The sequence below is a fragment of the Haliotis rubra genome, unplaced genomic scaffold (genome assembly GCF_003918875.1).
Source record: "Haliotis rubra isolate DU_JTF1 unplaced genomic scaffold, ASM391887v1 Scf46, whole genome shotgun sequence".
Taxonomy (NCBI): Eukaryota; Metazoa; Mollusca; class Gastropoda; order Lepetellida; family Haliotidae; genus Haliotis; species Haliotis rubra.
In genome coordinates, this window is record NW_025767146.1 from 2,516,651 (window position 1) to 2,541,007 (window position 24,357).

At 43.1% G+C, this 24,357-nt stretch overlaps 1 protein-coding gene across 2 annotated transcripts in view; it reads left to right on the forward strand.

The window, feature by feature from the left end:
• The first annotated feature begins 6,569 nt into the window (after positions 1–6,569).
• Positions 6,570–24,357, forward strand: part of LOC124290256 (noggin-2-like) — a 28,102-nt gene continuing 10,314 nt past the window's right edge. The window contains exon 1 of one of the 2 annotated variants that reach the window (XM_046726973.1): positions 6,570–6,832. The gene's annotated coding sequence lies outside the window, so the exon portion shown is untranslated. Of the gene's footprint in view, positions 6,833–15,697; positions 15,773–24,357 lie in introns of those variants that run through there. The other variant, XM_046726975.1, reaches the window with a different exon arrangement.

A 24,357-nucleotide genomic window follows, 5' to 3' on the forward strand; every position in this document is an offset into this window, starting at 1 on the left:
CGGGTTTTATCTGCCATGATGCCACTCTCAGAACGTCTCAGAACCAGGTAGCCATAATCTGGCCAGATAAAGGGACAATCTTCTGTGGTGGTGGTGATGTCAGATGATGGTTCTCATACCGGAAGTTGAGAACCAAGATTTCACCATCAGTCAACCGACGCCTTTCTACAGATAACTTACAGGAATACTTAAAGGGAAGCCACTGTCGAATGTTAAAATGACATATACTCTCCCAAAAAAGAAACGCATCATGAAAATAGCAATTTCATGTAGCAATGAATTAAAAAGTTATTAATTTTACAAAAGGTTTTGCTCTGTTTATGAGTCCTATGGTGTTTATATTTTGAAACATCACAACAAAACGCACCATCCGTAAAATACCCGTATTTAACAGCATGATTTTCAATTTCGGCGTGTAGTGTCACAGAATACACAATTCACATGTGATGCACGTGAAAGTTGGGGATCAGATAGTCTCAATGATGGGTATAAAAGGTTGATCGCTGTCTGTCGATTATTCACTGTATTTGGAATATTGTTGACGAATGCAAAATGTTACGTCTAAGTGAAGCCAACCGTCATATCGCCATTGGTTTGTTTGAAGCTGGCCAGTCTCAACGTGCAGTTGCCCGACGCATGAATGTTCACCAAAGGACCATTTCACGGCTCTGGGAGAGATATCGCCGGCAGAATTCGGTAGCGGATGCCCGTCGTAGTGGGCGACCTCGAGCGACCACTGCGGCGCAGGATCACTACATCCGGGTACATCACCTGCGTCATCGAACAGCTACGGCGACCAGTACCGCTCGACAAATACCCGGATTTAGGAGGCTGTCTGCACAGTACGTCAGGAAGAGGTTGAGAGAGGCTGGTTTAGGTGCCAGAAGACCTTATTTTGGCCCTGTGCTCCGACAACAACATCGTCGACATCGAGTTCAATGGTGCACCAACGTTCAGGCCTGGAACCTACCGAATTGGCGTAGAATCTGGTTCAGTGATGAATCACGATTTCTATTGGAACGACGCGATGGAAGAATGCGGGTGTACAGACGTCGACGTGAACGTTTCGCCGACGCTTGCGTTCCTCAGGTGGACAGATTCGGCCGGGAAAGCGTTATGATGTGGGGAGCGATCAAATGCCGTAGGAGAAGTGATTTGGTGATGATCCAGGGCAACCTGACGAAATCCTACGCCCACACCTCCTTCCAATCATTGATCGCCAGAGGGAGTTGTTTCAACAGGACTATGCTAGGCCCCACACAGCACGTCACACTAGAGACTTCCTCCAGAACCACAACATCAATGTGCTCCCCTGGCCCTCAAAATCACCGGACTTAAACCCGATCGAACATCTGTGGGATGCCCTGGACAGACGGGTGCGACGCCGTAACCCTCAGCCCCAGACACTTCAGCAACTCGCATGGGTACTACAGGCAGAGTGGGCTGCGATTGGGCAACATGAGATTCTGAGACTTATTCGTTCGATGCCGAGGCGATGCCGTGCAGTTCTGGATGCCCACGGTGGTCACGAGGTATTGACTTCAGCACCACCACACGTCTCCATGTGACACTCAAACTGACTTTCCTCGAGTTGGTGCCAAAGACGCATAAGTCTGCATTCACAGTGTGCAATTTTGCTATATTTCATTGACTCATAACGCCTACAAGATGTTTCAAAATAAACATAAAAAATACAGTTGAAATTCCTATATGCGTTTCTTGCCAATTGCGAAAATACCTTACATATTACATAAACCAATTCCAGCCTTGACAAGATGCGATGACATCCTTCTGGAGCCTCCTCAGATCAGCTACATCCAGTGACAGCATGCATCACACATGACACAGAATTCGTGGGCCCAGTTACACATACCTACAGATGCGGTTGGCCCAGTCACAATGGCTGTCATACATTCAAACGAGATTTCGTGTGTTTGTCTGCGCTATGTGTCGTGCTACATCGTTTTCGCTGAATAAATTGTGCTTACACACGGAGGGATCATCACTCTTTCCTCCATCTCAGTCCCTAGAAGTACCCAGATATATGATGTACATAACGTTAGTGTTGTATGTGTTGACATTCAGTTGGGGGAAGTGGTGTGCTGTATATTTAGACTTGTGCTATATGGAGACATATAGTTCTAGAGGCTTCCACCGCGTTCTGACCCACAGAATATTATAGAAATATCTGGAATGTACTACAAGGTGCTGATTCCGGAGTGTTCGGCCTCAGAGAGTGTTGTAGAGTGCTCAAGGCTTATTCTTTTGTAAATAAGGTGAGCTACATATTGCCCCTCATATCACATCACTCCTCAAGCCACAAGAAGACCAACATTTTGTGTGATCACTATACCCTCGGATACTCTGCCTTGATCTAATGTCGGAAGTTGGTTTGGTTATTGTTTAACGCCGATCTCAGCAATATTCCAGCTACATGTCGGCGGTCTGTAAATAGTTGAGTATGGACCAGGCAATCCAGCGATCCGTATCATGAGCATCGATCTACACTATTGGGATAGGATGACATGTGTCAACCCGATCCCTCTTACGGCAAGTATGGGTTGCTGAATACCAGTTCTAAGCCGGATCTTCACGGGTGTTCAGAAGTGGGATTATTGCTACTGAGAGGGGAATATTACAGCCATTGTCTGTATTACTATCATCACTGCTCTTGTACTATACTGCCTTCCTGTACTGCCATACGAGTTTGTATAGTCCTAGGGATACCATAGTGTAATGATTGATATCGATTTGCAAACTTAGTTAATTTTAGACTACAACTGTTAATCACAGCACATTTCTTCGGTGATTGGTAGTTTTACCACTAGTTCTTGTACGGGCTGATTACGGTTAACTTTATACTAGGAACACTTGACAATTCAATCAATTCATACCAGACGAACCAGTCACCGATACAACATCAATGATGCTGGGCACCACATCCACATCTTATCTCAAACACAGATACTAATTAACCAATTGTAGACATTTTAGTTCACCCATGGCTGAGTAGGAAAGATCGCTTACTTTGTATCCTGGCGAGTAGGTGCCTCACTCTGTGTTCCAATGCTGAGACTCAAACGATCAAACGTACTGGAATCTGTACTTTATTGAGAAAGTATAATCCCGAATATATCAGATGTATACATACACTGCTGAGCACCAAAACCTACTCCATAAAAGCCGGTTTGATGCCAGCACTGACTCAGAATCTTCCAGGAGAACTGGACGTAGTCTGGAATGACGTCACTGATGTTTCAGATCCTGATATAAAACAGACGGAAGATTCCAAGCTTGCTAGATAAGCTAATTAAGGACAACGTCACTACGTTGATGTGAGATTTAAGACTGTTTGAGGTCAGCAGTGAGCAGGTAACCAGTGGCAGCAGCGTTATATCAAACAGGTAGCTTTATAATTCCACTGCAATACGCCATTACCTTGAGGTCAGTGTACCTGTTTAAATGACGCCTGTGGTATAGATGTACCATATGAAGCCACGGTAGGTCCAAACTAACTAAAATTTTGAATCAAAAGTTCGAATTTCCCTTTCAACGTAATGAATTTTACGATGTTTAACTTCTCGTGATAAAAAGTTAAGTTTTTATGTACATGTGTTTTGCGTGTTCCCTGATTACCAGACGTCTGCCAGAGGGGAACTTGGGGAAATGGATACCGGGACAAATCAAACCAACTGCATGCGTCAGTAAACAGTGTTCGGGCCTTGTGTGATGGTTGAGGTGAGGTGAAATGGAGTTTACGGTCATTAGGATTTTACTTGGATCGTAACATCATTTTTTACATGCATGCACGTATGTAGCTGCTTAGACCGGTATGTCCTAGACCGGATTATACAACGCTTCATAATGACTGCAGAGCTGCTGAAGGTTGGTCCGGATAGTGAGGCATTGCAGAACGTCGGTGTATACTGACTGCAGAGCTGCTGAAGGTTGGTCCGGATAGTGAGACATTGCAGAACGTCGGTGTATACTGACTGCAGAGCTGCTGAAGGTTGGTCCGGATGGTGAGGCATTGCAGAACGTCGGTGTATACTGACTGCAGAGCTGCTGAAGGTTGGTCCGGATGGTGAGGCATTGCAGAACGTCGGTGTATACTGACTGCAGAGCTGCTGAAGGCTGGTTCGGATAGTGAGACATTGCAGAACGTCGGTGTTTACTGACTGCAGAGCTGCTGAAGGTTGGTCCGGATGGTGAGGCATTGCAGAACGTCGGTGTATACTGACAGCAGAGCTGCTGAAGGTTGGTCCGGATGGTGAGGCATTGCAGAACGTCGGTGTATACTGACAGCAGAGCTGCTGAAGGTTGGTCCGGATGGTGAGGCATTGCAGAACGTCGGTGTATACTGACAGCAGAGCTGCTGAAGGTTGGTCCGGATAGTGAGGCATTGCAGAACGTCGGTGTATACTGACTGCAGAGCTGCTGAAGGCTGGTCCGGTTGGTGAGGCATTGCAGAGCGTCGGTGTATACTGACTGCAGAGCTGCTGAAGGTTGGTCCGGATGGTGAGGCATTGCAGAACGTCGGTGTATACTGACAGCAGAGCTGCTGAAGGTTGGTCCGGATAGTGAGGCATTGCAGAACGTCGGTGTATACTGACTGCAGAGCTGCTGAAGGCTGGTCCGGTTGGTGAGGCATTGCAGAGCGTCGGTGTATACTGACTGCAGAGCTGCTGAAGGCTGGTCCGGATAGTGAGACATTGCAGAGCGTCGGTGTATACTGACTGCAGAGCTGCTGAAGGCTGGTCCGGATAGTGAGACATTGCAGAACGTTGGGTTGCAAGCCGTGAATGGCGTGAAGGGGCAAAAACAACAACAAAACATCCGCCCGAACTCGTCAGCTGAAACGTTTATGTTCTGCACACTTTCCCGCGAATCATTTCCAGCTTACATTTCTGACGTGTGTCAGGACCAATAACACACACGCATCGTAACGCACAGCAAATAGTGTGCACCGTAAGTGTTTTCCAGAACTGAGTGCTCTTTCGTACCAGGGTAGGTGGGATAGCATTTTGGTTTCAATTTTTGTTGGTAAGTGTTAAATTGTTAAATAAATTCCCTAATAATGAGAAAGAAATTATACGTATAGTGGAGCGTCCAACGTCATGCCGAACACCGATCACAGATTCCAGTCATAGGTGTAATGTTTGAAGGCTATGCTTGCAGTTTACCTCACTGTAAGGCAACATATACTCTTCACAAAAAGTTGGGGATCCCGAAATATAAATGTCAATACCATGTAGTAGAATAAAGATAAATGTTGAGGACAACCATCCAATATGGTTTATGTCCGTTAACTTACCACTACACACACGTGATTAGTGTGTCATTTCTGATTTTAACACCTTCGAGGAAAGTTAATTAATCTCTGTGGACCATTATTTGTGCCTGATTTTCTTATTCTGCTTACCATACAGTGGTGACTTCATTCATCGTTAGTGTGTGAACGAGCGATGCTGCGTCTGCAACCCTCGGGTATTGGCATGCTGGAAACTGACTAAAGTCAGAATGCAGTGATCACCAGACTGGGGAATAGGTACCAACATACAAAACAATGACGATGACACACGGTACAGACAGAAGGCACGATTATTGGAAAATATTGAACCTATTGTTATTCTTGGAAGATGGAATTGATGCCCCTTTTGTCGAAAACGACAGCTTTATATAACATTAAGCACACATAACATTTGATGACTGTCAAACAGATTAAGGTATGGCACAATGGCATCCCTCCTGATAACGATCACACGGCACCGATGTGTACGGTGCTAGGACAGCTCGCCTGGTTACGGTCAAACGGTATTGCCATTGACGTAATGTCTGAAGGCTATGTTTGGTGTTCCCGCTCACTGTCAGCTTAACATATACTCTTCACAAAAACGTAGGGTATCCTGAAATACTAAGCTCAATACCAAGTATTAGAAGAACGATAAGTGTAGTAGATGAAAAACAACCTATCTGAGAAAGTTTATGTGAGTAAACCTGAACGGCAAAACACTCCCTACAATAAACATGCCAGGATAACAGACAGCCGATGTGTTCTGGGTCAAAACCAATCCTGCCAACATATTCATGAATGATGGTCTGTTTATGGTCAAGAGCCATCATGTATGATGCTTTGACAATCTATCTGATGGGGCCAAAGCACATGACTGGTGAGCTGTGTGGATGGCTGATGCATCTTGTCATTGGATGTATGTCAAGATGCTCCAGAATATAGTCACCTCATCACGCCTTAAAGATCTTATCAAGGTTGTTATGTGTTCATAGTCTTTGTCGCAGTGTCGGGTTAATCTCACTTTCTCCCCAGAGTCTCAAATATGTCGTAAGGGTCTACGTAGATAACCAACTATTGTCCTTTGTTGCAATGGCAAGAGTAGCTATTCACCAACTTCTTGAGCGATTAGGATACGTCTCCAGCTCCAGTCGCACCGGAGAGAAGTTTGGTTCCAGTGCCCAAGGGGTGGTCTCTCCACAACACACGGCACCATTGTCTACGACTCTCGTCTCACAAACACCAACCTCGCCACTACAGATCTCCAGTCGGTCAGCTTCCCGCCAAATCTGCCTCAAAGCAGACGACCTGCTTACCTCGAGCGCGGTACGTGCCGTGGTTCAAGTAGAGATAGAAAGAACAGTTTGGATGTCGCCAGCAGCACCAACAGCGGCCACAATCGCGGATAAACGGTCCAGTGTTAGCGATCTCGCCATCAGCTTGTAGCAGATTCATGGGGAATATAAAGTCCACGCCGCCGCAACCCCACGAGAACGCTGTTCACTTACCGACGAGGACCGCTCTCTAGGACACTCCGCTCAGGTAAGACATGTTAATTAGTCCTACAGGTGATAGTTGATAACATATCTATGGTTAATATAAAGGTGATGCAATATGTTCGTCAACAGCATAGTTATATAGTATTCCAAATGACGATATTAACGTACAAGAAAAATTATTTAATTAATGGTAGTCAAAATATCAAGAATGTTATTGTGCCAAGTGGAACGCTATATAAATATCAAATTGGAGGTAACAGAATTATCTTAATGTGTGAACTTCAAAGTGTGGACAGAGAGCCAGACAGACGCATATTTTGCATGCGTCTCAACTTTTGTATATACTTGAAATTTCAATGAAATTAACGCAATAGTTTTTGATACATAAGCCATTCCTAATTTAATTATGTGAGACAACAATGACTACAAAATGTATATAAATATAGATTAACGACATAAGGTGTATATATTGTAAAATAAAATAATAGGTTTGGGCGAAAAGAATTTTGCAGAATATCACTGAACTTTAAACATAGATTGTCCTGGAAGCGGTTCACCGTAAAATAAAGATTTATATATGAATGTTAAGAAATGTAAACTCGTGAATCGTCAATGATTCGACAACACACACTTCGTCCTCCACAACACCGTCATTGCGTGGAGGGTTGTGGATGTAACTTATGAGATCAAGTCAGCGTCGACGACAGCTGGGTACTCCGTACTCGTCGCCCGCGACAGATAGCAGCGACATCTACACCGCATGCACCACTAATTACACAACGTATTGTCTCAACACTCTCGGGAGTCCCCAGTCTGAACCTGCGGGATAGCATACGATGTAGCACGTGTGTCTGGCCTTCTTGTTTAAAATCTGGGTCAGATGATAGAAATATTTTCCTTTGGCAGAATGTGTTTATTTGATTTTGAGGTCGCATGCTGATGAAACTGCTAGAATGTTTAAGTGAATAATATTTCACGAACATTATTTTCAAGGCGTTGGAATTGAAACACATGACAAGCAAATGTTTCACCGTGTTACGTTTCAGGGGGATTTACTGCTTTTTGTTTGGCGTGTCTCTTCGCATTAATTCTGACATGCAGCTGCATTTTAAGCAGACGAATCTGTGCATATTTACACGCACTACCTGTGTTTGTGAGTCCGAGGATAATTCTTGGAACTGTTTACAATCACGAGCCAATCACCATCTCATATTATTTGCAGGGTCCCCCGACACAACCCTATCTCATAATCTCATCACAGAATCTTTCAACACGTCTCCTCACACAATCCATTCACAGATCTTCCCAAACGGTCTCCTCATAGAATTTCATCACAGAATCTCTCCACACAGAATCCTCACAGAATCCCCGTCCGTCTATCTGTCTGTCTGTCTGTATGTATGTATGTCTGTATGTCTGTGTGTCTGTCTGTATGTATGTATGTCCGCGCCTTGAGTGTTTGTCTTTCTTCAGGCGTCTGCGCACGTATATGTGCGTGTGCGTTTTTCTGTATGTCTGTCTCTGTAATTCGCTTGCCCTTATTATGAAATACGTTTCGACAGGACAATGACATTGGAACCAAGAGTCCATACGGCCGATCAGTTCACATCGTGAGGGTGTTGGGGTACATAAGTTGAAACGACGTTTCAATATATGAGCTGTATTTTCCTGAAATAAGCCAAACAATAGCTCTTTACCAAATCGTATTGTTATCCTGATATTCCAAGGTGTCCATATTTTCTTGTAAAAGAGGAACTAAATCTGACATTTTCAGAAACATATTCTTAAGTATTGGGGATTTATAACACCGTCTCATCAAAGACGGGGACTCTGGTTTGTACCTGGGGTATTCTATATACTACGTGTAGTGTTGTGATGGGACAGCCGCGGTCTCGGGGTATGTAACGGGGGTAGTGTTGTGATGGGACAGTCACGGGCTCGGGGTATGTAACGGTGTAGTGTTGTGATGGGACAGTCACGGGCTCGGGGTATGTAACGGGGGTAGTGTTGTAACATGGATAGCGGGGAAGTCTTGTACTGGGGGTAATGCTGAATCTAGGGTAGGTATGTACTAGGAATAGTTTGGAAACATGGACTGTGACTTACACTGGGTAAGTATTTACTCTAGTAACTTTTGTAACATTCATAGTTGCGTACCTTAGGTAGGAATAGACTCTGGTTAGTTTAGTTACAGGGGCGGTGGGGTAGCCTAATGATTAAAGCGTTGTCTCGTCACGCCGAAGACCCGGGTTCGAATCCCCACATGGGCACATTGTGTGAAGCCCATTTCTGGTGTCCCCCCGCCGTGATGTTGCTGGAATATTGCTAAAAGCGGCTTAAAAAACCAAACTCAGTCAGTCAGTCAGTCAATTAGTTACATGGGTAGCGGCATGCTGTGGGTAGGTATTGGGTAGATGTGTAACAAGGACAGTGGCGTAAACCTAGTTTCCATGCTCAAGGTACATCCAAGACCACTTCTATCCCAGGATAGAGACATCTTTACTCGAATAGAAAACAATACCAACCGAATATATCATCCATTCTGGTCAAAACCCTGTCGTTGATAGTGTCAACAAGACAGTTGGGAATGGTCCAGAACCAGGTCGGTGATAGTGCCAACAAGACAGGTGGGAATGGTCCAGAACAGCGCCGGCTTGTCCGCCTCGTCCAATACAACACGGGGTCTGCTGTCCAAGGTTGACGGCGTACTGAACCTATGGTCATCTACAGATGAGAAAGATCACGTTTTCTTCAGCTCCATGTAATTATATTACTGACTGGCGGTAACGTCTGAAATCATTGTTTCCTACAGATTTCAGATGTTTTACTTCGATATATGAAACCCGACAATGATACGATCTTTGTTACCGGGTTTGTTAGGTATGCGCGATTTTGTCTAACATGTTCTCATAATACTTTATAATACTGTTCGTGCTTTTCTTCAAAACGTGACCTTAATCAAAGGGTTTCTATAGTGGTCATCCACAATACAATATATTCTTTGGTCGCAACATTCACACAAAAACAAGTTTTTAAGAAGACAGTATATCAGACCGCATTTGTTGATACAGCCCGTGAGGTGCACTAAGCAAGACAGGGCCCCACCAAGCAGATAGAGGCGATATGGGGAGGCTGATATGAGGGACTGGGTTTAAACCGGCCGTGTGATCAGATAGGCAGGAACTCAAGCGAAACCAACATCGCACAGCTAGGCCAACATGACGTCCGATCTGACCCAAGCACGTGACATGGAGGAGAACTGTTATACCGCTAGAACAAAGCTACGACTGGGTATCCCCTAGCAGTGTTGGCGATAGTCGCCCTGTGGAAAGGGTTCTCGGCGCTCGTAGCGCAGTGGGTTTCAATTACATAACAAGCTCTACGGAGAGATAGTGACATTCCTAATGAGCCTTGGGATGGTTTTTCATGGGAACTGTTTCCGAAACCAATAAATGTGACAAACAGCCCTGTATTTTATGTCTTTAATTCATCTCTTCTCAACCATCTGGAGCTGCAAAACATAATCTGTTGTCTAGTTTTTCTCCATCCAGTCCTGACAGAGCTCCCGTTGAGGCCTACCAACTTTAGTTCAGACAGTATAAACGCGATTTAAGTCAGTCACTTGAGAATTATTGAGTTCATAATACGAGCATTTGGGCGCCAGGAGGGGTCATTATCACCCCGACTGTGAGTTGGTGTATCTTCTACGTTCAGCCTTATGGTAGGCTTCACTGACAACACACTGAGGGCTATATGTTGTTAGTCGGGGCGGGTTAGATTAGAGGCAGAGTCAGGTTCCAAGACTCTAGTCATGCATAATACATTATGAACATCACAGTGAGCCATTATTCGATGGAGATCTATAAAAACAAACTTCTTGTAGCACGCCCTTTTAGCCATGGGTGATCTGCCAGTACCGGTGCATGTCTGCACGTCGTAGATAGGGATCAGACGCCACTTCCTTATCGTAAAATACAGTAGACGGCGGTCGTTGACCACGATCTCTGCTTACCAAACATCTCTTTTTCCCAAAGTTTTACAAACGACATCTTATTGCCTCCGTTGTCAGGCTGCTGTATGTAACACTGTGTCTTTCTACCTGCGACAGGTATCGTACCCCGGGCTACGCATTGGGTAGTAGGGTCATCTGTGAGAGGTAGTGCCTGTCCGGGCTACGTATTGGGGGTAGTAGGGTCATCTGTGAGAGGTATCGCCTGTCCGGGCTACGTATTGGGGGTAGTAGGGTCATCTGTGAGAGGTATCGCCTGTCCGGGCTACGTATTGGGGGTAGTAGGGTCATCTGTGACAGGTATCGCCTGTCCGGGCTACGTATTGGGGGTAGTAGGGTCATCTGTGACAGGTATCGCCTGTCCGGGCTACGTATTGGGGTAGTATGGTCATCTGTGAGAGGTATCGCCAGTCCGGGTATCGCTACGCATTGGGGTGGTAGGGTCATCTGTGAGAGGTATCGCCTGTCCGGGCTACGTATGGGGGCAGTATTGTCATTTTGTGACAGGTATCGCCTGTCCGGGCTACGCACTGGGTAGTAGGGTCATCTGTGACAGGTATCGCCTGTCCGGGCTACGTATTGGGGGTAGTAGGGTCATGTGTGACAGGTATCGCCTGTCCGGGCTACGTATTGGGGGTAGTAGGGTCATCTGTGACAGGTATCGCCTGTCCGGGCTACGTATTGGGGTGGTAGGGTCATCTGTGAGGAGAGTATCGCCAGTCCGGGCTACGTATTGGGGGTGGTAGGGTCATCTGTGAGAGGTATCGTCCGGGCTACGTCATCTGGGCGCCTGTCCGGGCTACGTATGGGGCAGTATTGTCATTTTGTGACAGGTATCGCCTGTCCGGGCTACGCACTGGGTAGTAGGGTCATCTGTGAGAGGTATCGCCTGTCCGGGCTACGTATTGGGGGTAGTAGGGCCATCTGTGACAGGTATCGCCTGTCCGGGCTACGCACTGGGTAGTAGGGTCATCTGTGAGAGGTATCGCCTGTCCGGGCTACGCATTGGGTAGTAGGGTCATCTGTGACAGGTATCGCCTGTCCGGGCTATGTATTGGGTAGTAGGGTCATCTGTGACAGGTTTGTGGACTTCATCCAGGGTTACGTGCATTAGGACTAGGCGTCCAGTGGTACTTTAGAGATGTGTTTACTGCGAATGTTAGAGATGCATAAGGAACTTTAGGGATGTATTCACAAGGAACTTTAGAGATGTATTCACAAGGAATTTTAGAGATGTATTCACAAGGAACTTTATCAATGTATTCACAAGGAACTTTAGAGATGTATTCACAAGGAACTTTATCAATGTATTCACAAGGAACTTTAGGGATGTATTCACAAGGAACTTTAGAGATGTATTCACAAGGAACTTTAGAGATGTATTCACAAGGAACTTTATCGATGTATTCACAAGGAACTTTAGGGATGTATTCACAAGGAACTTTAGAGATGTATTCACAAGGAACTTTCGGGATGTATTCACAAGGAACTTTAGAGATATATCCACAAGGAACTTTAGAGATGTATCCACAAGGAACTTTAGAGATGTATTCTCAAGGAACTTTAGGGATGTATTCACAAGGAACATTAGGGATGAATTCACAAGAAACTTTGGTGATGTATTCACAAGGAATTCTAAAAATATATCCACAAACAACTTCAGGGATGTATTCACAAGAAACGTTAGAGATGTATTCACAAGAAACTTTGGTGATGTATTCACAAGAAACGTTAGAGATGTATTCACAAGGAACTTTGGGGATGTATTCACAAGAAACGTTAGAGATGTATTCACAGGGAACTTTGGGGATGTATTCACAAGAAACGTTAGATATGTATTCACAAGGAACTTTAGGTATTATTCACTAGGAAATTTAAGAATGTATTCACAAGGAACTTGAGGGATGTATTCACAGGAAACGTTAGAGATGTATTCACAAGGAACTTGGTGGATTTATTCACAAGAAACGTAAGATATGTATTCACAAGGAACTTTAGGTATTATTCACTTAGGGACTTTAGGAAATTTAAGAATGTATTCACAAGGAACTTGAGGGATGTATTCACAGGAAACGTTAGATATGTATTCACAAGGAACTTGAGGTATTATTCACTAGGGACTTTAGGTATTATTCACTAGGAACTTTAAGGATGTATTCACAAGAAACTTTAGAGATGTATTCACAAGGAACTTTAGGTATTATTCACTAGGGACTTTAGGTATTATTCACTAGGAACTTTAAGGATGTATTCACAAAGAACTTTAGGGATGTATTCACAAGAAACTTTAGAGATGTATTCACAAGGAATTTTAGGTATTATTCACTTGGGACTTTATGGATGTATTCACAAGGAACTTTATGGATGTATTCACAAGGAACTTTAGGGATGCATTCACTAGGAACTTTAGGGATGTATTCACTGGAAACTTTAGGGATGTATTCACAAGAAACGGTAGAGATGTATTCACAAGGATCTTTAGGGATGTATTCACAACGAACTTTAGGGATGTATTCACTGGAAACTTTAGGGATGTATTCACAAGAAACGTTAGAGATGTATTCACAAGGATCTTTAGGGATGTATTCACAAGGAACTTTAGGTATGTATTCGCTATGTGCGGTAGAAATGTATTCACTTGACATCAATGGTACAGCCCGTCATTCGGAATTAGGTTGGATATGTTTTCATTCACTCGTGACCATTCAAAGCACATTAAAAGTTTGTTCTGTACTGTTTGGATAAACTGTCGTTCAAACGGTAATATAAATATTTAGAAAAAATCATATGCCATGTGCCAGCTTCAAGTCACCAAGTAAATAAGTAGGTATACACTTCATTATCATATGCCATGAGCCAGCTTCCAGACACCAAGTAAATACGTAGGTATACGCTTCATTATCATATGCCATGTGCCAGCTTCCAGACACCAAGTAAATAAGTAGGTATACGCTTCATTATCATATGCCATGTGCCAGCTTCCAGACACCAAGTAAATAAGTAGGTATACGCTTCATTATCATATGCCATGTGCCAGCTTCCAGTCACCAAGTAAATAAGTAGGTATACGCTTCATTATCATTATCACAGTCAATGATCAGTGTGAAGTGAAGTTTGTTTATCAACTCCCTGGGGATCATACAAGCTGAAAATGAGGCTCAAGAATTGTCAAACCGAAACATGAGTCTCATTAACCGATTCAGACTATGACCTACTTTACATATTTATTTTAATTTTAAAGTTGAAAAAATTCGTATTTCTACATTTTATATCGATGTTTAGGCAGCATGTCGTTAACTAAGACGTCATAGACTGTCCCTGTTTGAAGAGGTCGTACAATGATTCTCACATCTGGCACACTGGCTACACCTGTAATCTGTCCTTTGCGCTTATTAAGTGTATTTCTGTAACGTACAATGTGATTGATATAATATGAAGTCCGTACCAGACCGCTAAACTTTTCTAGCGGCCGAGCCTCGTTTAGAGATTTCCACGATTTCCAGATTATACGACAGAGCAGGTTGCACGACGTGTTTGCAAGGATTAGAAGTAGCGTAGTGTTGCAATATACAAGTGATTGGATGTGTCAAATCATACTGATAAATATTTATATATCTAGTTGAGTGCGTTGGTCTCAAAATTCTGGTCTGGTTATTGTACTAAGTTGCGCAATAGAACGGAACCCAGTCAGCAGGAAACGAGACTGTTGTGTACTCAATGTTTTGATTTGACATTACCATCTCGTCCTACCGGGTACCCACAGGCTGCTCATTTGAGGAGACACCACACGTTCTATTTCCCACATTCTCTATTGATGTGACCGCCTCCTTGGTGTAGTGGTTAGAGCGTCCGCCCGGAGAGCGGAAGGTCGCGGGTTCGATCCCCGATCCTACCAAAAGACGTTAAAATATGGTACTTGTTGGTCCCTGCCTGGCGCTCGGCATTAATGGGTACATCAAGGACTGGTCGGCTCGGAGTCAGTATACTGTGTCTGAGTGGGGTATTCATGCTTCACTGCGGCATGGTATCTCGGTGAGCTAGCACTATAAAACCAGCTTAAGTCTGGGCTAGTACAAACAGCCGCACATACACACGCATGCACGTCGTCATATGAGCGAAATATTCTCCAGCACGACGTTAAACCCAGATTCACCTCACCTCTCTATAGATGTTGTTTGAATATTGTGGAGAGCAGCATAACACACTGGACCTTAGTAGTGGGAGGGATCCGCTTGGCGGCGTTTAAGATCAGGGTAACGCTCCACCTACCCCGATGGACGTAGTATGCAGCACTTAAGAATCCGGTACTGTATCGAAGTTGCGCTCCACTTTCACTGAAAAGTGTGTTTCAGCTGGTATTCGTAGGTGTGCGTTGTTCGAATCTGCGCACGTGCATGTGCTGAAAGTATATCAGAATCCGCTTAGCGTCGTTGCAATGATTAATGTTTGCACTGAAATAACACGAGAAGTCATCAATGCAGCTTGGATCCAGGTAACCCAATCTTTCACGTCTGATTTGCAACTCAGTTTTTGAAGCTAATGGATCGTATCCGTCATCTCGGTATCTGCACCGCCGGAGACCAGCGTGGAGCTGGGGTGGGTGATGTTATCGCCGGATTCAGCAATCAAAACATACAAAAAACCTAACTAAACAAACTTTTTTTACAAATACGACTTTAGTGTGTGTTTAAATTACAACCGCGGAACTCTCTCGCACAGCCGGTGACTTGCTTCTTGAGTTGTGACGTAATGTAAAACAAGGCCTCAATGACAGCAGATACTATTTTCTTCACAACTTATTCCAGTATAAACTCGCCCAGCTAATCGAGTAGGCCATTCAACCCTTGTCTATCGCATCCAGATTGATATTGCTTTCTCTTTGCTTGGGAATAATCGTAAGCGTGCTGCTCTCTCGTGAGATGAGATAATATTTTTCTTCTGGGAGGCTACAGTCATTCTCTGCAGCTGTCCGTGGTGGGATTTTTATTTTGTTGAATGTAATATCTGTCTTCCTAGGGCACAACAAGCGCCCTTATATTGTAAGCAAACAAACATGAACATTTGTCGTAGATTTATCACAGACTCCTTGTGTGTTCGAGTCTCACTGGACCACTGCGGTCTCCATTCACAGTGTTCCCAACAAATCAGTTGATTTAAACGTATTTTCATTGCGTGTAAATGAAATCTGATGTGGAGAACAAGCAAGATTTCTACTGTAAATAACGGTCCATGGAAAACACTTTAAAAGTATTTAAATATGACACGCATAAAATTAAAAACGCATCCGAATGCTGCAGATCCTGACACCCCGGAACGAGCAAGTGAGTGAGTTTAGTTTTACACCGCTTTCAACAATATTCCAGCAATATATATCGCGGGGGACACTAGAAATGGGCTTCACACATTGTGCCCATGTGGGGAATCAAACCCGGGTCTTCGCCGTGACGACCAACCACTAGACTACCCCACCGTCCCTATCCCGGAACGTATCACTGCACTTTGTAGGATTGTATTCAATAGTTATCGTTCGAACCTCTAACTGTTGACAATAAAGTTTCGATCTGGTGTACACATGTCCGTGTTCTTTGAATCAATGAGTGAATAGTTTCCACATAAAGCTGTTATAACCAAGGGTGCAAACATGAATATTATTCTTTATGTGTGTTCTTTATGTAAATAGAAACTGTATAGCATCTCTAGATCCACATACATGTATACAGCTTCATCTGTCTGATACATGACGATTATCAGCCTTCAGATAGCTGCATCCGAGCTTGTTGCACCAGCGAACGATTCAACATAATCTAGTACCGAAGTTCAAGTCTATAATATTGTTTGTTATGTACGGGAAAGTAATTAAAGTTTCAAATTCTCTGAATGAACAAGCGTCAGTTAATCCTTCCTGAGGGCAGGTGTTCCACAAGCTCATCAGGCAAAAACGAGTTCGCACAATTTGGTCCTACGGGTAACTGGTTGTAATTCAGTTCTGTTTCTAAGGTTATAAGTACTCTCTCCTGAGGCTTCATGTGAAATACGTTGAGTCTGGTAACCAGTCGTAATACCGTTATTCTTTCTGTGAACTTATCGTTAATCTGAAACGATGCCTCCAGTATGTTAAATAGTTGAAAGCGGTTGCGTTATAAAAAGATTGTTAAAGGGTACACTGAACAAAACCACAAGAAATGGAACTCTTCAAGTTGGAACAAGAAATGGAACTCTTCAAGTTGGAACAAGAAATGGAATTCTTCAAGTTGGAACAAGAAATGGAACTCTTCAAGTTGGAACAAGAAATGGAATTCTTCAAGTTGGAACAAGAAATGGAACTCTTCAAGTAACAGTGCCTGTTTAAGTTGTCCCACTTACAAAACCAAGTCACAAATTTTACATAACCAACACTTTCCTCAATAACGGCTACTTTACATTGATGCACAGTTGATCATGGAACTGTCCTTTTTAAGTCGCTCGGTATTTTTGTTTTTGAATAATCGTTTATATGTGTGACTCAAGTTGCTATGATTTTTATGCTCTTGAATGAGATCCATATCTACGTTCGGCGTAACCTTGATCAATTATTTGACTTTCCGTCTTATCGGGATGAAATCACGCTTGCTGATTTTCGACCCAATTTTCAATTTTTGCTCAATCATTACTAACGCATGTGTCGCCACGGAAATATGAAATTTAATTTGCTGTATTAAATATTATTTTAATATTATTCAGAAAGGCGACAGTTATGAAAGAATACCAATCAGATAAGATGTCTGAATCAAGTTGTTGCATTACATTACATTTATATACATTTATACAACACTAATATCCTGTCTTCAGAAGACTGCTCAAGAGCACAGTTGAACTCCGTATGCAATGGTTTATGCCCGGACTGTCGACAACAAGAAATAATCCGTCCAAAATACTTGTCGACAGTCCGGGAAAAGGGAGGTGATGTTCTACATGAGTGACTTCACTCCCAGTGTTCTCGAATTAACAAACTAATTAAAACAGAGTGTGATATATATAGTAGACAATATATTTATTCAGTCAATATAACAACATGCATGTATCATATGTCACATAATATAGCATATTTGTTCATATATTTCATAAAGCTCACACAATATATTTGTGTGTGTGTTTTATATAAATAAGTAATTTCTGCAGGTGTATAAGTAATAAATATATAAAAGATGAGTCCAGTTATTTCTTCTTGCCAAAACACCTTTATATCTGCACTAAAGTAATCTGAATGTTCAGCCAAGATGAAGCAGCTCTGACACATGGTCTGTGTAATGCAAGTCAGTAAGTCTGTCGGCAAGAAGGTCGGCCTTGTTTTCTGTAACCAGATATGATGGACAGGTTGCATCTGTACATCTCCAGTATGATTTCTGACCTCTGCTTCTGTTGACTCTGTACTTGAATCCATTGTGGTAAAGATTCTGACCTCTATGAATGTTGTCAATCAATGTAACCCGCACCATAGCATTTGCCATTTTGACAGTGGTGACAAAATATTCATGATCTATTATATATACCCACATGCGAAATGTTAACAAAAGCATTTCGATAATCCTTCTACTCCCAATATCACAAAATAATTTGTAAGCTCTCCGTTTCTCATGTTGTTGCATGTTAAACTCCAAAATGGTAATCCTTCCACTCGCATAACGTAAAATAATAATCTGTTTTTGCAACCTTAATTCTCTTGCAAATTGTTAAAACGACATTCTCTTTAATCTACTTAATTCATTTACTCATGATACGAGCATAGCTGTAGCCGCCATAGCCACTTGCAAACCACTAAGCAAACATTCTCTTTCATTAATTAACACCGTCACGGTATGTTGACCACGCGATGTCGACATTCCGAGTTTTTTGTTTTGTCGACAGTTAGGGACATCCTATTTTTCATTTGTCGACAGATCGGGCTGACACCTATGCAGTGCTGAACAAATATACATCAACACACATTTACATACAGATACATGTTTGCTATGTCAACCTGTTTAGGACTGCATGTGTAATGGGTATCTAACAAGGCATCCATTTGCCTCATTACGTTGGCCTTCACCTAGAAATGACGCTACAGTTTGATAACGTCGCTGTTATATCAAAAGGTATTGAACATATCGGGGACGAAACTGCAGCGTTAAAGATCCCATATTTGCCGGAAAATACAGGAATGCTGTTATGTATTTAAGTGAGAGGAGGAGAACCACTCCACGTCTCGAGCAATCTAAGACTACACGCGTCTACTTGGAATTATGAGTTGTTCCAGGTCTCGCCACCGTTTTTCTGACGCGAACAACGAGTTAGCCCCAATAAACACGTATACACGGGTCAAGGTGTAGAAGACGTATGTAGTTCATCCTTCTCCCAGGGAACACCTTCTTTTGTCCGCTGATTGGTTAGAGTGGTGCCACTGACTTCCCGGCATGCACCTCCACCGTCGCTGCGGGCACCTGGCACGTTATACACTGTCTACTAGTACTGACTCGAGTTGTAAAATTCCATGCCTCGAAATTCCTTGTATTTAAATGTAAATTAGGAGATCATCCATGTAATAAATTCACGTCGTTTGGGGCGATAGAGTTTGAATGACAGGGACGAATGAGGAGGTTCATCTGCTGGGACGTCTCACACGTTCTGCACAACAAAACGAGCACATAAATACACACAAGTCTTGTTGCTTGTCTCAGGCGTATTTGAGAACGTTAAAAATGGCGCTTGGTTTAAGGTATTTGGCAGTTTGTACACTCCGTTGAGTACATCGTTTTTTGTATATCTGTTAAGTAAAGTATGATTACATCATGTCACCTGTCTGTCATCACGTCCTGTACAGCGTCACCTGCCTGTCATCACATCCTGTGCTGTGTCACCTGTCTGTCATCACGTCCTGTACAGCGTCACCTGTCTGTCATCACATCCTGTGCAGTGTCACCTGTCTGTCATCACACCCTGTACAGTGTCACCTGTCTGTCACCACGTCCTGTACAGTGTGACCTGTCTGTCATCACGTCCTGTACAGCGTCACCTGCCTGTCATCACATCCTGTGCAGTGTCACCTGTCTGTCATCACACCCTATACAGTGTCACCTGTCTGTCACCACGCCCTATACGGTGTCACCTGTCTGTCATCACACCCTGTACAGTGTCACCTGTCTGTCACCTCGCCCTGTACAGTGTCATCTGTCTGTCATCACACCCTGTACAGTGTCACCTGTCTGTCATCACATCCTGTACAGTGCCACCCTTCTGTCATCACGTCCTATATAATGTCACTTGTGTTCGTTATTATAACACTTTACCGTAAGCCTGTCTAAAAGGCTTCTCGTTGGTAGGACATACTGGCATGTGCTGTAACGCTACATCTGCGCTCTGAGGAACGAAGTTGATGACAATGACCCTCAAGGCTGCACAGCAATTCCTCACGCCAAGAAAGACGGTTATCTGACTAAATACCAGGGATGTATAGCCCTAATATACTTCTGCCTGACCTCCGTCTCTTTCTCAATGGTTTGTTGCAAAACAAATAGATGAATGCACTACGTATCTACAGTACGCTCTGCTTGACGCTATCAGACGTGATGGGATGTGTGTTGACGGCATTGTCTGATTACGTCCACTCTGAAATGTGATGTTGATACTAACGTCGGTCTCAGCTTCAGTTGCTGTGAAAAAATGAAGGTGTTCCAGAGAACGCCGCTGTATGGTCTCCCTTGTAGTATACGGCCACAGTGTCACGGGGAAGCCCTTATCCCAATCCACAACCCTCGCCACAGACCGATCGTTTACACGTTCTGACAATCTTACTAATTTTATTGCAGTGATAAAATATTTTGTTTAATTCCTTCACTGACAACAGCCGTCCTTTAGAGATACAAGTAGTCCATATCTGCTGGAGCCACGAGTTGTAGGTGGTAAATCTATCACCACTCTAAATGTGTGGAGTGTTAAGTTTGCTGAACACGTCAGCGCTAGATAGGAGCCCACGAGTCGAGGGGGGTGGGGAGCATGTCACGCACGAGGCGTCCACAGAGAAATAGGGACGACGACGACGACAACAGTGGGCGTTGTTTATGACTAGGTTGCATCACGTCATATTTTAAAAAAAGTCACCGAAAGTTGATAGTAAGCGGTGCTTGATGGCAGAATGGGTGTTATACGATTGGGTATGTATATGTATACACGATATCATTTAGAAAGTGGTCAAATGTAACATATGTTATATAAAGTATAATCCCAAATATAACACGTTACATTATGTTTACTACATGCAGCCAGTGTAATTGGCATTATAACAAGGGGAAAATGACTTTTGTTCCAGACACCATTTACTAGCAAATGGCATTATAACCAGGGCATTATAACCAGGGTATTAAAACCAGGGTGTTATAACCAGGGTATTATAACCAGGGCATTATAACCAGGGCATTATAACCAGGGTGTTATAACCAGGGTCTTATAGCCAGGGTCTTATAACCAGGGTATTATAACCAGGGCATTATAGCCAGGGTATTATAGCCAGGGTATTATAACCAGGGCATTATAACCAGGACATTATAACCAGGGCATTATAACCAGGGTGTTATAACCAGGGTCTTATAGCCAGGGTATTATAACCAGGGTATTATAACCAGGGCATTATAGCCAGGGTATTATAGCCAGGGTATTATAACCAGGGCATTATAACCAGGGCATTATAACCAGGGTGTTATAACCAGGGTATTATAGCCAGGGTATTATAACCAGGGTATTATAACCAGGGTATTATAGCCAGGGTATTATAACCAGGGTATTATAACCAGGGCATTATAACCAGGGTATTATAACCAGGGCATTATAACCAGGGCATTATAACCAGGGCATTATAACCAGGGTGTTATAACCAGGGTATTATAGCCAGGGTATTATAACCAGGGTATTATAACCAGGGCATTATAGCCAGGGTATTATAGCCAGGGCATTATAGCCAGGGTGTTATAACCAGGTGTTATAACCAGGGCGTTATAACCAGGGTGTTATAACCAGGGTGCACTGTATTAGTGAGTATATTTGTACGGCCTTGTTTTGAGGGATACCATCAGTCAGTATGTTGTGTTGTGGTAGTTATAACACTGATTTGGCGTTTAACGAGGACTTCCAAAGAGACCTTTCATAGTCACGTGGTACTTTAGGCCTTCTAGCCGCTAGGTTTCGTTTGATTGCTACCTTCATTGTGATGTCTTCGTTTAGACGGAGAGAGCGATGAAACAGGCCTGACGCAGGCATTGGCTTAGACTTATGCTTAGTCTCTGAATATATATAATTTTGATAGTAACAAATAGTAAATTGAAAAGGAGCCCTAGGGAGACCAGAGATTTAGGCCAGTCGAGGTCGTTGCCGCTTGAACCGCCAGTGGTAAACATGTATGACATTATCTATGATAATGGGAACATACAATGTAATATACTTACTCCCGAGGTGCAGTCCAGTGTAGGATACAGACAGTCCCCCAACTACAGTTATTCGTAGGGACATAAAGGGTGTAATAAGAAACACTCTCTTAAACTGGAAGTCAAAGGTAAAAGAGCTGGTGTTTGGGGTGGCGATGGGTGAGGGAGATGAGTGGGGTGTTACTTATTTTAGCACCCTATCAAGTGAGCTGATGCCGTTTCCTGTTTGCCTGGCGTGCTTGTCCTCACAAACATCTAGTACAATTATACCGAAACTTCACAGACATGTTCACGCCAATAGCAATACATCCATTTCCTCAAGGGCCACGCAGCCGTACTTAGAAAGCTTTTTGTGGTCAATACTATGCCATACCTTTTTTTAAGAAAATTAAAAACTGTTTGGTACATATAGAAGTTTGTAATCGTGTTGAGCCTATGTGACTTTGAGGTTATTCAAAGCTATGTATGTTTAAATGTAACGCCGCTGACATGTTACTGGTCGATGTTCATTCTTGTAGCATAAGGTTCTGATAGAATAAGGTGGAGCTGTTGTACCTTCTGATTTGAAGTTGTGCTGTATTGGCCCTGTGTTGTACCAGACAAGAGAAAACGGTCTCAAGTTTCATTTCTATTTCGAACAGTGTTAAACTATCTGGGAGCCAAACTCTTTCTTCAATAACCGTGTATTTACCAAACCTTTGGTCTCGGATTAATAATGTTTAATGGTATGTGGTATTATATCTGGATCGTGACCTTGAAGATTTCTCAAATACTTGCCCGAACCTCGGTAATGTATATATGGTAATACAGTGCAGACATCTACTGTTCAGCTCCTCCTGTCGCCAGGCAGACGTGCCATATCAGTGGACGTCTTGCATATACGGATATGGCATGCATCACCGCCTGCAAGTAGAACTGTTGCTGTCTTATCATTAATAGCACTACGTGCTCCATGGCGCATGACGTCTGCGCATCGTGACGTCACTGTCCGCAAACTGGCGCCAGAATGGAACCGAGGTATAATTACATGTAAATAATGTTTGACTATGTCTCCTCGTGTCGATGCGTTATCGGATGAGTCTCCTAGCTTGGTGTGACTGCAGCACTCTGGGTGTACAACGATAAGCATGGCCCGGAGTAGTATAAGGGCCTTTATAGGGTCAAAATCTATTTTTAGAATAGGCCCCTGGTAACAGGTTATATTTAGACTATGAGTCATGTCAACACCTGCTGTTTCTATTTTTAGAAAAGTCTATATTTAGACCATGACTCATATCAACATCTGGTGTTTCTATTTTTAAACTCGGGTGGGTATATAAAGTCCACCAAAAAGCCTCATGTCATACTCAGTCTCTGAAGTCATTAGTGCATATACATTCAAGTGATTGCACACATTGTGGATATACCAGAGTGCATTTCTCATTGGATTATACTGTGTGCACTGGATTACTAAACAACCTTGGATTATACTGTGTGATTCACTGGATATATATTTTCATCAGCCTCTCAACTATACATCTGTGGAGTAATTAAACATTGTGGATATTTCTCACTGGATTACAAAACATCTTTGGATTATACACTGGCGTGACTACACATTATACTACCAGTGTATTTCTCTTTTATCTCAAAGCAAGCGCCCGTTATCGCAGTATCAATTCCCGTCTGACTAACTATAACTATTAAAAATGTGAAATTCAAATGTATACAACGTCCTACCTTCAGTCCATATCTTATAACACAGAATACATTGTAACACAGATTAAGATTTACATCATCATCAGATTGAACGAGTGTTGGGGATAAAGTGTACATGAAGTCAACTTACCTCTGTTCATCATATCCATATGAATGACATCAGGGAATAACACATCCATAGGTACCAATTCGTGATGTTTAGAGGGGGTTGGAACAAGTAACCCATTCATGTGAAGAAACAGATTGATTCATACTGTACTCCAACAATGAATGACTCATTTGCCCACCCGTAAGTCCGGCCTACAGCCATTCAAAGCTATGTTTACGGGAAGGGAATCCCCTCTCCCACCCAAGCATGAGGATTAAGAAAACAAGCGTATAATGGAGTGAAAAATAAATAACTTCAAATACATGTTACCGAGTGTCCACGTT